Source organism: Acomys russatus, chromosome 8, assembly GCF_903995435.1.
Source record: "Acomys russatus chromosome 8, mAcoRus1.1, whole genome shotgun sequence".
Classification (NCBI taxonomy): Eukaryota; Metazoa; Chordata; class Mammalia; order Rodentia; family Muridae; genus Acomys; species Acomys russatus.
Genome location: NC_067144.1, coordinates 74,980,615 through 74,996,224, shown reverse-complemented (window position 1 = coordinate 74,996,224; position 15,610 = coordinate 74,980,615). Strand labels below are relative to the sequence as shown.

Here is a 15,610-nt window from a genome sequence, read left to right as displayed (position 1 = left end):
TGGGCAACAGCTAGCATGTCCCGGGCTCTGCCAGAACATTGAATGTGCCAACTCCACCTCCTCACTGTATCCACACTTAGTGCAGAAGGAACTGAGGCTGACAGAACGGAAGTGACTTCACCTAGAAAATGACCCAGGTGATGTTATTTCACTGGGACTCACTCCAGACACATGGTGCCTGCTGGACGAACGCATTCTATCATTACCCTGTGAGGAGGGCAGATAACTGTGGTGCCATTGTTTAACCATCACTCTCTGGAAAAGATGGCGCCTACCTCTGTATGCAGCTGAGGCACAGACTGTGTTGCCCCACTGTGACTAAAATACCAGAGGCAAAACTTAGGAGAAAGAAGGACTGATTTTGGCTCATGGCTTTGGAATGCTCAGTCCGTTGTTGCTGGCCCCATGCCTATAGGGGAAAATGTCACCGCAGCAGGGGCTTTTAGCCAACAGGAAGCAGACAGAAGGAATACAGGAAGGAACTAGTGTAAAGCTCACTTTCTCCCTCCAGCTAGCTCTCATCTCCCTGTGTTCCCACAGCCTTCCTAAGTAGCCACATCATCTCCTGGGTACCAACACTCCAACCTGAGTCTGTGGGATATGCTTTATACACAATGCCTGGCATCCACTGCAATGCCGGCTGAGATTGACCAGAAGGCTCCCATAGCCTACTCAGTGTCTCCAGAGCATTCTCAATGCTTCCTAGTCAGCAGGGAACACCAGCTAGCTGCCTACCCTCATCCTCTTCTTCCCATTCTTCCTCCTCATCCTCCTTTCTCTCCTCCTGAGGCCGCAGCCACTTCTGCTGCAGGGCTCCTATTTCCAGCCCCAGCTTCCCAGCCCTTTTGGGTTGCTTGGCTCCCCTTTTACTAAACTCTCCTGAGATCTGCAGGTGCCACCTCTTCAACAGAGATTGTCTCATGCTCCTACTTCAGGGCTGGACCTAAGAACTCTGTTGTAAAAATTGAAATTTGGGCATTTACTAGCTTGTAGAGGGAAGTAAGCTCAAAAGCTGATGAAAATGTATTTACATCTACCAATATAAAAGCACAGAGACTTGGAGTATCAACAGTAATTTTATTTCCAAATCAGCCAACATTGGATCCCAGGCAATTTGTTTTCACTTGTTTTTCACTGTTGGGAAGGGCTGTGCCCTCCCACTCTGCCTCGGTTCCACAGGCTTTCCTAGCCCCGTTCTGTCTCCCTGAAGTACCATTCCCGTGACTCCCATGCTCCCGTGACTCAGGCTCTACTGAGTTACTCAAGGATTCGCTATCAGCAGAGGAACGTCACCAACTTCTGTGAGGTGCCACCACCTAAGTGACCAAGAGTGACATGGATATTCGAACTTTTTTTCTTGAGGTGACAGGAGTGCCTCAGACTCTCCACAGGCTTCCAGCCTTTTCCTACCCCACACACAAACTTCCCATCCGGAGGTAGGCAGTTGACTCTAAGGACAAATTGAACACTTCTACACTGCCTTCTTTTTAATAAATTAGTCCTATAAGAGATTATATAAGCAACCCTGCTTTCCAGTGTCTGGAATACAGGTCTTGAGATATGGAGTAGCAAGGGTATATACGCTTGTGTTTGTGTGATGGAGCCCAGAGCATCCTATTCCCTCAGTCCCGGGCTGTTCCTGTCCCTCCCCACTATATGCTTGCATCGCCCTTCCCACGCTGCTCTTCCCCTGCCTGGTTATGGGGCTCCAATTTACCCTTTGTACATCATGCCCAAAATTCACTGTGCAAACCCTGCCCCACAATGCCTCACTCAGGGCCTCACATGGCTCCATGGTCCTCTATTACAGAGCTTGACACATGGTCTTCCTCACCGCACACCCACAGGACAGACACACACACACATACACACACACACACAGCAATGACTCTCGCCAACACCGCGCTGAGTGCGCTGGAGCAAAAGGGAAGATAGACCAGACTTCCTGTGTGTGTGCTTCCTGAGAAGCATCCCCATCTCCACGTCCCCTGTGGATTCTGAAACACCCCTAACCTTGCCATTCGCCTCGCATCGGAGCCCCAGACCCAGACCCCAGGCTACTGTCGGTACACAAGAGCTGTCAGAGTCACCACTGTGGCCGAAAACCTGCTAAGGCCATTCTACAGCTTTGAACCCCCTATGTAGATTGTGAGTCAGCAAGCAGCAGACAGAACTCAGCCAGTTGGAATCACCCTGGTGGAGAGCAGAGAGGCTGCGTGGTAAGAGGGTGGCTGCTCTCTCCAGGACTTGAGTTCCGTTGGCTGTTCCTTACACATGCCTTCTGCCCGAGGTAGCTCAAATTCTCAACTTGACTCAGCCTAGGCATCTAAGAAGAAAGCTGCCTCGGTTGAGGAGTTACCCAGATCAGACTGCCCTGTGCGCATCTGTGGAGACTGTCTTACTATGTGGTACAGGGGGGTCCAGCCTACTGTGGGGGACAGCGCCATTCCCTAGGCCATGTAAGAACTCTAGCCACGTTAGTGAGCAGGCCAGCAGGCAACATTCCTCCACGGTTTCTAAACACACCCTTCCCTCCCTTAAATTGCTTTTTTCCAGAGTTCTTCATCATAACAAGAGGAAAAGAACCATCACACCTTCCTGAGCGGTTTGCATGTGTCATATTCTGCTCTACATAAGGGGAAACTGAGACCTTGAGGATGAAATCTTTATGGAAGAGTCAGCTCCCCCCTTGGACTTATCTGACCCACATCTACATATGGCCTATTCTCTTCATTTCAACACTAGCTGGAGCTTTGTGAATCCCAGAGAAGGCTCAAGCACCTTTTACGCATCCACTTATTTCAGACGACATCCTGGAGAGCGGATGCTATCATCCTTCCTTAACAGGTAGGGGAAAGGCAGATCAAGGGACAGAGTCAACATACACCACTTAGTCCATAGCTTAGCCTCAACAAGAGCTGCTTACAAACAGCTGTGGATCAAGATTTTAATGGAGCCTTAAAAAAATTATTCTTCTCAACTTCTGACCAAAATGTGGGAGAATTGAAAGTGCCCCAACATAAGCTCCCTCCCTACTCTACTCCTGCAGATAAAAGTTAGGCCAGTAATCCTTCCTCTCCTGGGCCCAGAAACCATTTTTGGGCCCATGAACTGTGGGTTTTTAGGTCTAGCTAGCTTGTGAAAGTACTGGATAAGCTACTAGCTACACCCTCCTCCTCCTCCAGGGATTGTAAGATGCTATAATCAGTGGTCACCACAAAGCCAGCCCTGTAGCCTCTTGTCTCCTCTGTCATGAACATACCTGAGAAGCAAGGTCCTTCTGTGTGTGTGTGTGGGGGGGGGTTATCTGCAGAGCCCAGCATAGTGTTTTTGGCCATTGTCACAGCCTGATGGGGCCCATGGAAACGAAGGTGATCAAGACACCAAGGAGAAGCCAATGATTTAAGTCAAGGGAGAAGCAAGGGCTCTGACTTGAAGAAAATTTACAAACACGCAGCATGGAGGATTCCAAGCATTCCTTGGTGACCACATTTCCAGTCAGAAACCACAGATCTAATGCAGGTGATGGGAGCTGGGACCTGACTATGACCTGAAAGACAGGACCCCGCACTCAGGGCCTTCACTCAGGTGAGCTGCAAACAAGAGAACAGACACTGCCTTAAATTAAGGTCATAACTGTATCTTTGTGGCTCTCTCTTGCTCAAACTCAAGCTGTGATTAAAGATGAAGGACTGGGAGGCCTACCAGCTGGCCACCAATTCCTTTGAAATTCAGAATGTCATTATTTGACAATTGAGAAATCTTGATTGTTTTGTCTCTAGTCCCCCCTTTAACTGGAAAATGCTTGTGTGGTTGCTAGGGTGTGAAAGTGCCCTTCACCAAGGGTATGTTGGAAACTTAACCCCCTTGCAAGAAACAGCAGGACAGGCAAGGCCTGAAGGGAGATGTTTAGGTCTTGAGGACACCCCATGATGGTAGATTAAGGAGGACAAACACCTTTGCCTCTCACATGTGCTCTCTGCCTATGGGATGGTTCCCATGGTGTCACAGTGCACAATGGCATTGCCAGATACAGCCTTTGCATCTTGAACTTCTTGGCCTCCAGAAACAATTGTAGTGTCCACACAGACAGGAATGTGATATTCCATTGTAACACTGCCAAGTGGACAAACAGAGAAGCGCACACACACACCAACCCATCACGTGTATAGGGTATGTAATTCAAGGATTTACACTCACATTCTGTCTTGTACATCCAAATACTAACTCCAGACCTACACCAAGGGCCACATCAAGCAGAGAATATCAAAGCGTTATCTTGGTGTCATTGCCACAACAAAGCGCTTGAAAAAGACCAATGAAAGCGTGGAAAGGTTGACTTATGATCTCTGAGGTCTCAGCCCTCGGAGTGCACAAGAGAGGGAATCCCAATCTCATAACAGCAAAGAAGCAACGAGAGATGGGAAGGTACCAGAGGTCTTTAAGTGCACACCCCTAACACCCCAACTTCCTCCTACCAAGTGCCACTTCTTGAAGGACCCATCGCTTCTCACAAGTACCACAGGTAGGTGACCAAGCTGTTATCACATGGTCTTTGGGGAACATTTGTAATCTAAACCATAATACTTGAAGAGGGACCATGAGGTGGAGCCTCTAGTCATAGCCTTTGACTCCGATAGACAGCCTCCAGGAAGTCACGTAACCACAAGGCTGCGCTCTGCTGCCTACTGTGGTAGGAGAGAAAAGTGGGCTGAAGAGTGTCCTTCCAAAAGATTTGTCAACCTGAAACTTGCAGTGTGCCCACATTTGGAAAAATGGTCTTTTTAAACACCAGGTAGAGAACTCAAGATAGCGTCACTCTAGACTACCCAGGTCAGCTCTCGAATTCAGCATCGTGTCTCCTTAGGATAAATGTGACACAAACAGAAAACATCACATTGCTGGAGCCTGAAAAAAACAAAACAACCCAAACAGTCACAAGAGCCCAGCACAGCAAGACCTTTATTTGAATTAGACAGCAAAAACTGACCAGTCAGGGACAACAGCACAGACTCGGGAGCTGACTGTGTCTTTGAACGTTCACCTCATTAAGTAGCTAAGCAGATGACAAGAGTCCTGTTGTATTCAGGCCACTACTGATTAACCTGGGACAGACTGAGGCAGATGAACTGAGACCCCAATTGCACAGCATTTTTAGAGGATGGAACCCCAAAATGAGGAGGAGGGGGGTGGGCTGTAGCATTGTCCAAAATACTTTGACACAAGGGGTTGGGTAAGGAAGGAAGTAAATGTTGGTGGCTGGGCCTTGTCCAGGCCAGTGGGTTCCTTGGGCCTTCCATCCGGCTTTTGCAGTCAGGTCTCCTCCTGGACTTCTGGCACAGAATTCAGAATGATAAGGGAACCAGAGGAGTGAGAAAGCTATAAGCAGCCAACTAAGTCATGACAGGCGACACATTTACAGCATGTGTACCTCAGTTTAGATCAACTTGGCTCTTTATGTCCTTTACTGGTCAACAGACAAGCGTGAGACACCTGAGGGAGCAGAATGGCATTGCAGCCAGGACCTGAGAACATAAAATCAGGTTTTTTTTGACCCTACAGCAAGATAGAGGTTGTTCCTGGGATGGACTCAGGCAACTGTCAATGTAAAACTATAAACTATAACTTATAACAATATTAAAAAGACAAAGGTGAAAGAAGCACAAGGGATCTCTGAAAACCAAGGTGCACAACACACACACACACACACAGAGAGAGAGAAGTTGTCAGCCATAGCAGATAACAGAAAGGCAGGGTTCCTGTGATCATGAATTTTGACCTCCAGACCTGTGAGAGAACAAAAGCATATGTCTCAGGACACCCAGGTGTGATCCGTGGTGATAAGGCCCCAGGACACTCACAGTGGTGGGCAGAGAGAGCATGACCCCGCCCCCACCTCATGTCTTCTCATCTGTGTAAACCCTGGGCACCAGAGCAAGGCCAGGCTCCTTAATCTCCAGCTGTTTGGGGCCTTCATGTCAAAGTGCTAAATCTTCCACCATCATGAAGCTTAGTGGGTGCTCATTGTCCAAACCAGACATCTTCCAAACAGAAGCCAATAAGCACAGGAGCCCAGTGGGGACAGGTGGAGAGGTGCGGCGTGCAGGCTGAGGTCAGGGATGCTGGGAAGGGAGCGGGAGGCATCCACAAAGGCCCCCATTGTGTATTTCCATGTCTCTCACACACGCTTAATAAAGCAAATTATTTTAAACTCAACACCATGCCTTCTATTTTCCCCAGGAGCTGAGCGTGCCTTTCTGACTGTTCCAGGATTCTGAATGACTTGCACAAGCTATGAATGTTTAATATGCAGCCGGAGCTCTGAGCAGGGCTGTGGGCTCCCTGGGAGACATTTACAGAGGCTCTGTTAGGCTTGCCTAATTAGCCACTCCAAAATGCAGATCCCTCACTGAACTACAAGCTCCCTTTATGTGAAACTGCCCCCACAAATTCAGCAGGCACTTTTGTTTATCCACAGACCATCAACAGAAGATGGCTGAAATAATTTAAAGAGGCAGTTACATGCCTCTGGCAAAAAGAAAAAAAAAAAAGCACAAAATAATAAATAAATAAATAAAACTATTTCATGGCTCTAAGATGAGCCAAAAATATGCTGTGTTGCTGAAACGTCCTTCAGTCTGAAGTTGGCCATGCAGGCTTTGAAGCAGTGGACCCAGACCCAGCCTCCCGGCCAGAGGCACAAACTCCAAAGACTGTCACTGTCTTTGGTTGGCCACTCCACTTGAGAGAGACAAGTTTAAGTCAAGCTGACCAAAGGAAGAACCTTTGCATGTATAGAGTTTACTTAAATTAGTGACTCCAAGAAAAGAGTAGCCATAAGCATGGAGCATTACAGAGCGGGGAGGCTTGGCCAGGAATGGGTTAACCGGGTTTACGTGTATTACTGAATGTGTGAGGCAGTGCAGACAAGCTAGGACCCTCAAGTCATAGAGGAAGGTAGCGGGCCCCAAAATAAAGGGTACAGTCTAGAATCCCCACGTAGTCCTGTTTTCTACAGGATAAACACACACAATAAACAAAAATAAATGTAGAGGCTAAAGGGAAAAAGCTCAGTCAGTAAGGTGTTCAGTTCCATGTAAGAAGCTGGGCTTGGTGGTCTACACTCATAATCCCAGTGCTAGGGAGGCAGACGGATTCTGGGTTCAGTGAGCCTCGGGCCAGTGAGAGACCCTGTCTCATAGGCCAAAAAAATGGACAGCGGCTTATGAAGGATGGTCAAGGCGGACTTCTGCCTCCACGGGCATGAACACACATGTACACATGCACAGACGAGTTAAGTAAATAAATTGAGTGTTTGAATCAATGAGTAGGAGAGTAAGTAAACATCAAAACAGACAAAAGAAGCTCTTGGGTGTGAGAGAGTACCCCAAGACATGCTGATGGGTGAGAGCAAGTACCCCGAGAGATGCTGATGGGCGAGAGAGAGTGACACAAGAGACTACAGAGAGCGCCAGAGTCAGTTCAGGGTCAGAAATGCCTCAGTCTCCCTGGAGAGGCCTCAGTGTGCACTACTCTGACTACAGGGCAAGGGCTTCCTCCCATGTGCCTTGCAGTCCACAAAGACTCAATCCCAGAATCCCTCAGGGCAGCCAATGGCCCCATCACCACAGCGTGGATTTTTATCACCCAACTGCACACGACACATTTATCCTTCCGCTTCTGGTAATGCTTCACACATCTTCTACACTAGAGATCTCCTGGCCCACAGGAAATTCACTTCTGTGGCGAGACCACAAACACTGCCCTGGGGGCGGGGGGCAGACACTTTCCTAACGAAGGTAGAGCCGCTGCCATTGCTAAAAAGCTGTGACGCCCACGCCTTAAATTAAGGATTCTGTGACTAAACGACTTTGAACTTGACTTCTCAGAGGGGCTCAACCTCTCAGCAGTTAAAAACTCATCAGCCCCAGGGCCTTTCTGTCACACTGTGGAGACTTTTCCCACTCCAAAGGCCTCTTGAGAATTCCAACCATTGTGTTTGTGCCAAATAAAATCTGCTTTAGACACAGGCTGTGGTTTCTATGATTTGTGTTTGAAACGGGGGCATGCTGGGACAGACTGGGAGAGGAGATCTTTCAATGGCCAGCGGCAGGGTTTGCTTGGGATCTAGCAGTCTCATGCTGGGGAGCACAATCGGCAGAAAGCTGCCATTGTAGGTTCCAGCCAAGAAAGGGGACTTGGTTTTTCACCTGTCTTGAGGCTAGTATCATCCACCAATTACAATGGGCCTACTATGTGCTGGGCACCTGTCTCTGGGTATAGTCTCCTCTTTTTGGCAAATCTCGAAAATACGTAAGTATTTACAGGTTGCACTCCTAAGAAGCGTGTGATCTAGAGACATTCATCTGCTATCAAGCCCTTACATCGGCCTTCAGGAACTCCTGCACACCCGTTGGACACAAAATTCCTCCAGGAAGCACACAGGATTGACCATGTGCTGAGGCAGGGTTGAGCACTGGTTCAGAGAGCTCAATAAGCCACGCACTGAATATTAGCAAGTAATGAAATAAACCTTAAAGCTAGGAGGGGGTGATTATTTGGGCTCAAAGCGTTCAATGCACCTCAGATGGCTGGAGCTCCTCAATGCACCTCCCGTTAGTTTTTTCTACCATCTGAGTGGATGCTGTATTAAAACTGGTGGCCTGGGGTGGGGGAAATGGTGGCCTGGGGTGGGGAGGGGGGAGGTGACTGGTCCATGGTGCCTGGTAGGATCTGTGGTGTCCTTCAGAGCAGGGCTCGAGCCTCGATGCAAAGCTTCCATTCCCTTATGTGTTGAGTGGAGCTGAGATGATCTTGGTGGCTGTCTCAGAGAGATGTGCCAGTTAAATGCTTTGATGCCAAAGAAGCTGTGCATTTACAGTAGGATGGACTCAGCTATGCCTGCTGCGCTGTGCGTTTACAGTAGGATGGACTCAGCTATGCCTGCTGCGCTGGCTCCTTTACAGAGGCAGTCCATCAGCGCGCACTAGTACTCCATGAGTCCATCCTGCAGCACATCTAGCTCGGCCGGCCCCCGTGGCCCTTAGTTCCCTCCTTGGCCCTAACTTCTTCAGTAAGCATTAGGTGTGCACCAGCAAAGGACAAGGCCCATTGGTGCTCAGTAAGGAATAAACACTCCAGAAGGGAAGTGGGGAATGGAGAGAAGACAAACAGACAGCATAGGAAATGAAGGGTCTTGGTGGCCAGTCTCCCCAAGCAGTCTCGCCACCATCCTGTGTAAGGAGTTACAGTTTTCAGCCGAAGCATCCTTCAAAAACCTGGTCTTCGTCCTGTGGTCTTATGGGAAGTGACAGAGCCTTTAAGAACTCGGACCAACATAGAGGATGTTAGGTCTCTTTACTGCTTCCCAGATGCTGCGATGTGACTGGCTTGGACCATCCCACACTTAACTACAGCCTCCCAAACAGCAGGCCAACTAACCACAGACAAACCCTTGAAATTATTTGTCAAAATACACTTTCTTCCTTATAAGTGGACTTATGGCATGCATTTTGTAACAGTAACCCAAAGCTGCATGACTCGTAGTAAAAGATTCGATGTCCGAGTTACCATCGTGGCTACCATATGGATATCCATGGCTTTTACTCAGCCAACGAGACTTTGTTCCCTAAGTGGTAAGGGCACAGCAGGATTGTAGTGACAACTGTTCATGGTGGCTCCATGAACCTGGACCCAAGGCTGTATGGACACTGGCTGGCCAGTCTATGGCTCCATCCCTGGTCATTACTCTTTCTCTAAACGAGGTTCTGCAGCCTTCCCTTTAGATCTAGAATCCCCCATTGTATCCATCTCTCTTTCAGCGGCATCTGTATTTACCATAAAGCTTCTGACAATGTCCTCACCTACATGATGGTGTCCAACATCATGGAACAGATGGATTCGGTAACTTTTCAGTTAGTAATGTCAGGGGGTTAAGCCAGATGGGTGAGCATCCTTCCTGAGGCTCATGGACAATGTTTTTATGTTAGGTAAGTATTTGTATCACCAACACATGTTTACCCAAATAATGAAGGTGAGCGTCTTCTTTGTGGTAATTACTTAATGTGCGTACCATTTAACAAAGAAAGACCAGCAATTTAAAGTTTCACCATGGTGAGTGTGGGTATTGCTTTCCTTCCCTCGGGTCTGCTTGATGTCACTTGATTTAGTGTGAGCTCCACACATGCTGCTGCAAATGACAGGACTTCATTCTTTTAGCCGCTGAGTCGCACTCTACTTGGTAACTCTGTCACTTTTTGTTATCCATTCATCCGCTGAAGGACAGGTGGGCTGGTTCTGAATTTTGGTTAATGTGAATAGTTCTGTAGTGAACATGGGAGCAAAACTATCTTTTGAGTAGAAGCACTCCACCTCCTTCGGGTGTGTACACAGTACTGACATTGTTGACTCATGCCAAGGTGCTGTCATTACGTTTTGGTGTTTTCTGTTCTTTTTGAGTTCTCCCATCCCAATTTCCACAGTGGTTTTGGTTTGACATTAGAACCTTATGAGGAGGGGGAAGGCATTGCTTAGCCCCCGCCTCCTTCAGGGAGAAAATTCCCACAGACGCTGGCCTGTTACAATTCGAGGGATGAATGTAAGTGATGGGGCATACTGACTTAGCTCTCATACACCAGAGCCATATGAAAACTCCCATATTTCAGCATCTAGAAAGACAAACACCATTGGTTCCCACCACACGTGGAGACCAGTGGGTCAACTCTGTAGAGGTGTGGAGTGGAATAGAGGGCACTAGAAAGGGCAAGGGGAGGTGAGGGGACAGAAAGAAATTAGGGTGGATTTTCAGAGACTAGGAAGGATGCTGACAGGGAGAGAGAAGGGAACCAGGGTACATGACCCAGGCACAGTGTGCTCATACAGAAATGCCACACTGAAGCCTAACTTACAAAGCTGACATGTATTAAAAACCAACTTGTAAAAGCAAGATGAGCATACTTCACAGAGGCAGCTTCTTGTAGGATGAACACAAAGCTCAGGCAAGGGCGTAAGGTGCCGTGTGACGGTGCAGAAGCCGGCCGAGAAACCCATGCCTCAATTTCAGATGCCTAACTTTTCAAACTATCATTTCAATAATTGATCTAAATCACAGAATAGAATGGGCTTGGGGTTTAAACCACAGGAAAGGGTTTGTGAAGAGAGATGTGCAAATCGATTGAACTGTGGCATTTAAGGTCATGAAAACATCCAGCCACCTTCAAGAACAGTGCTAGCCAAAGATCACCAAGCATTTTCTGTTCTTATTTGAATAAACTAAAGCACTTTCTATCCCCCAGCTTGTTTGTTTGTTTGTTTAATTGGTTGGTTGGTTGGTTGGTTGGTTTTAATGAAAGCCAACTTTATAGCAGACGCTACGGCTGAGCGTCTAATTCACCATTAAATTCATGCCTTGAATTCCAACAAGCCAATGTGTGGGAATTTTCTTCCTGAAGGAAGAGGGAACTAAGAAATGCCTCATGCCTCCTCATAAGGTCCTAATGACAAACCAAACTTAATTCCACCAGAGAGCTCCCCTCCCCAGCCCCCCTGGTGAATCAATGAGCTTATTGGTTTTGCCATGTAGAAGTGCTCTGTTTCCCCAAGCACAGAGGTGAGATGCTCCCTGCTGCCCACCCTGGCAGCCGAAAGTTCAGAGGGTGGATGTGACATCTTCCATGGTCACTACTATCATCTAGATAAGGTTCAGGAGTCTCCACAGCCTCTTAGAGAAATCTAATTGCCACCAAGGGTATTATGATGTTGGAGACTCCTCCCTACTCTGTTCTTTAGAGTTGGGACTTTTAGGAGATGGTTAGGGTTAGATGGTGTAATCGGGATGGGACTGTCATGATTGAGTTCTGGTGGCTTCATAGAGACCAAAACACAGAGAGAGAGACGGGGGGAGGGGGGGACGGGGACAGAGAGAGAGACAGAGAGAGAGAGGGAGAGAGAGAGGGAGAGGGAGGAGGGGGCGCCGGCTGCCTCTGTCTACACGACACTTAGTGAAAAAGAAAGGCCACCGTCAAGTGGTGCTCCTATGTCTTGCATGTCCAAAATTTCACCAAAGCTATTTGTGCCTGACCCAGTCCTTGCAGTTGTGTGATCACCAGCAGTGGATAGGCCAGTAGGCAACATGTGGCTTCACCATGCATCTCGATCTGTAAGAAGGCTGGCTCCCTTTTGACAGGGTCTGTCCATTGCCTGAGTTCAAGTCCTACTTGTGTTAAGAAGGCAGACAATAGGTGAGAGAGTCAAAGGGCTCGTGCTTCATCCTGGCTGGCCAGTTACTTCGCTCTGCAGCTTGTGTATAGCAAACTACAAAGGCTCCCCAGAGCGAAGTGCATGTCACGAGTAATGCAACCGCTGTGGATGGAGATGTTCTTAGCTGTCTTGATTACACTCTGCGTGATGTGTGTGGGTGTGTGTACCTTCCGAAAAGTAACACGAATCTAAAAGTATACCACGAGTGCCCTGACCATGGAGGTACACGTCTTCCCTATAGCAAAGCCAACAAGCAGCATCTAATGAATCACCCGCTCCCTTCCCCTGCCCCTGCCCGCCCCCTCCCCCCACCCCTGCCTGCTGCCCCTCCCCCCTCCTTCCCTGCCCCTCTCCCCCCCCAATCTGCCCCTCCCCCATCTCCCACCCCCGAGGGCTCATCAGTTTGGATAAACTGGAACTGCCATTTCAGAAGAGATAATTCATTAGCTTTGGAGCTGTGAAGGAAAATGAGTTCCCAACAGCCAGTGGGGGCAGAGCAGGTAGAGCAGGAACTCACTCTATAATCACTCTTCCTCTGCGAAGGGCTTGATGACTTTCTTACATAGGATGTTGACTCTGGCTCACAGCCTAGGGCAGTGAGCATGTCATTGCCACCAAGGGGCAGGAGGATAACTCTATTACACTGCGCGCCAAGTCAATCAGCAACACATCAAAATCAAGACACCACTTCTAAATGTCATTTAGCTCCCTGAGGACAGGTTGTGTTGGAACACAGAAGGGCTATTTGAAATGCCTGGCAGGTTGCTAGCTCCCAGGCAGGGGTGGGAGAGGCCTGAAGAGTCTGTCACTGAAGACCCTTCCGTGGAGGGAGCTAGGTTGCCCCTTTCTACAAGCTCCAGAATTCTCTGCCTGCAGAGCAGGAGCAGCCCCTTCTTCACCTGGTGTCTAAACACTTCCCCCCAACAAAGCATAAGGAATTAGCATGTAGCCCAGTGGGCAGAGTCCATCCCTAGCACACAGAAGGCCTTGGATTCTGTCCCTGACACCACATAGATGGGGTATAGTTGCTCGTGTCTGCAATTGTCACATTTGTGAGGTACACACAAGAGGCTCAGATGTTCAGGATCATCCAAGTCCAATCAATGCCGGCATCAGCTACATGAGACCTTGTCTTTAGAAACAAAAATAAAGAAGCGATAATGAAGCAGGTAGAACTCCCTGGTGACAATGAGCCTGTCATCTTGAGAGTCCAGGTGCATGTAAAGCCATTGGGAATGGCTTTCTGAGCCTTTACAAACAAACCAAGAAACAAAGTACAGGCTGAACAACATGTATTTAATGACTGTCTTTACCTAGCAGAGACAGCCTGGGCCAACCCCTTCGCCAACGGGTCTTAACTCTAATTGATTTTAGGCCATTTCAGGGATTCGAACCTAACACTGACAAGCAGTAATAAGGAGCAGCTCACACCTGTCTTCAAAAGACTTTTTGTTTTTACTCCTACAAGCCTACTACCCAGATCCCCAGAGCTATCAGACGAGTGGCCACCCTTAATCCCCTTCAGAACGCTTCTTGCCTGAGGTATGGCCAGCTAATGATGTGCTTGGTTCTTTTGCTTCCATTCCTGCCATTATAACAAAACAGCCAGAGCCAGTTAGTTCACAAAGAAGAGAAATATGTTTCTCATAGTTCTGGAGACTGAGAAGTTCAAGATCAAGGTTCCAGCCGTGCTGAAGCCATGACATCACGTGGCACAGAGGCAGGAAATGGGAGAACTGAGAATGAGGGGAGAGAGGGAGAAGATGAGAAAGATGGGGAAAGGGAGGGAGGGGATGGAGGAAGGGAGGGAAGTACATGGAGACAGAGAAAGAGAGAGAGAGAGAGAGAGAGAGAGAGAGAGAGAGAGAGAGAGAGAACAAGCTCACCCTTTTATAACAAGTTTATCCTCACAGTAATAGAATCACTGGGTTCCTGATGGTAGGACCCTCATAGCTCCCCCAGAATTCAAACACTGATCACGGAAAGTACATAAAGATATCCTCACATTGTCCTTTTTCTTTTTCCCCCTTTGGTCTTTTGTTTTGTTTTTCCCCTCCATCCTCTCCTCCTGGTCTCTCCCCACCACCTCCTTCCAACCCCCCCCCCCATCCACTCTTCCTCCATTTCCCATGAGAAAAGAGCAGGCCTCCCAGGGACATCAACTAAACATGGCCTTACGAGTTACAGTAAGTCTAGGCACAAACTCTCATATCAAGGCTGGATGAGGCAACCCAGTAGGATGAAAAGGGTCCCAAAAGCAGGCAAAAGAGTCCGAGACATCCCTACTCTCATTAGTAGGGGTCCCACAAGAACACCCAGCTACACAACCATAGCATATATGCAGAAGGATTATCTCAGACCCAAACAGGGTCCCTGATTATAACACCAGCCTCTGTGAGCCCTTGTGAGCCCTGGTCAGTTGGTTCCATGGGCTGTGTTCTTGTGGTGCCATGACCCCTCTGGCTCCTACAATCCTTCCTCCCCATCTTCCACAGGATTTGGCTGTGGGTCTCTGCATCTGCTCCTGTCAGTTCCTGGATGAAATGTCTTTGATAATGATTATACTGCTAGGCTCTGGCCTACTCATTAGAAGTTAACTTCATGGCCTGTTTGTTTGCTTGTGTGTTTGTTTTGGCTATTCATGTTTGGTTCTATCCTAGGTCTCTAGGCTATCAGCCTCTGGCTTGTGGCCATCCAAGTAGGGCCAAGTGTGGACTTCCTTTCACAGGAAGAGTCTCAAGTTGGACAAGTCATTGGTTGGCTACTCCCATGCCCATTTTTCCCCCCGAGACAGGGCTACTCTGTGTATAGCCTTGGCTGTCCTGGACTCACTTTGTAGACCAGGCTGGCCTCGAACTCAGAGATCCACCTGCCTCTGCCTTGAGTGCTGAGATTAAAGGCATGCACCACCATGCCCAGCTGGCCATTGGATCTCAACATGAGTTTTGGAGTAGGCCAGTGTTCAAACCATAGTAAAAACAGCAGCAGTAACACACTGGAATAAATATTCCCTTAACTATGGGAAGATATGAATTATTTCCGGAACCGATGTTGTTGTTCAAGATTTTTTGGGGCGTTGAGGAGGGTAGGAATTACCAGACCACCAGAAGTTCTCAATCAGGCAAGTAAGTGCAGATTAAGTGTGGACCCCACCTATCAACTCACTTCTGTGAGTAGAATGTATCCAGGATGGTGTAGAGTGACCTTGTGAGCATAGGATAGAGGGGATTATACGTTCTTTTCTGCCCTCTATTGAACTACTTACTCTGGAGAAAGCCACATGTCACATGAGAACACACGAGTATCCTACAGAAAGCCTTCCTGGGAACTAAGCTTGGACCAGCAGTCACGG

General features: G+C 48.2%; 1 pseudogene; it reads left to right on the top strand.

The window, feature by feature from the left end:
* LOC127192954 (40S ribosomal protein S19-like) overlaps positions 1–15,610 on the top strand; it is an 877,505-nt pseudogene that overhangs the window by 861,721 nt on the left and 174 nt on the right.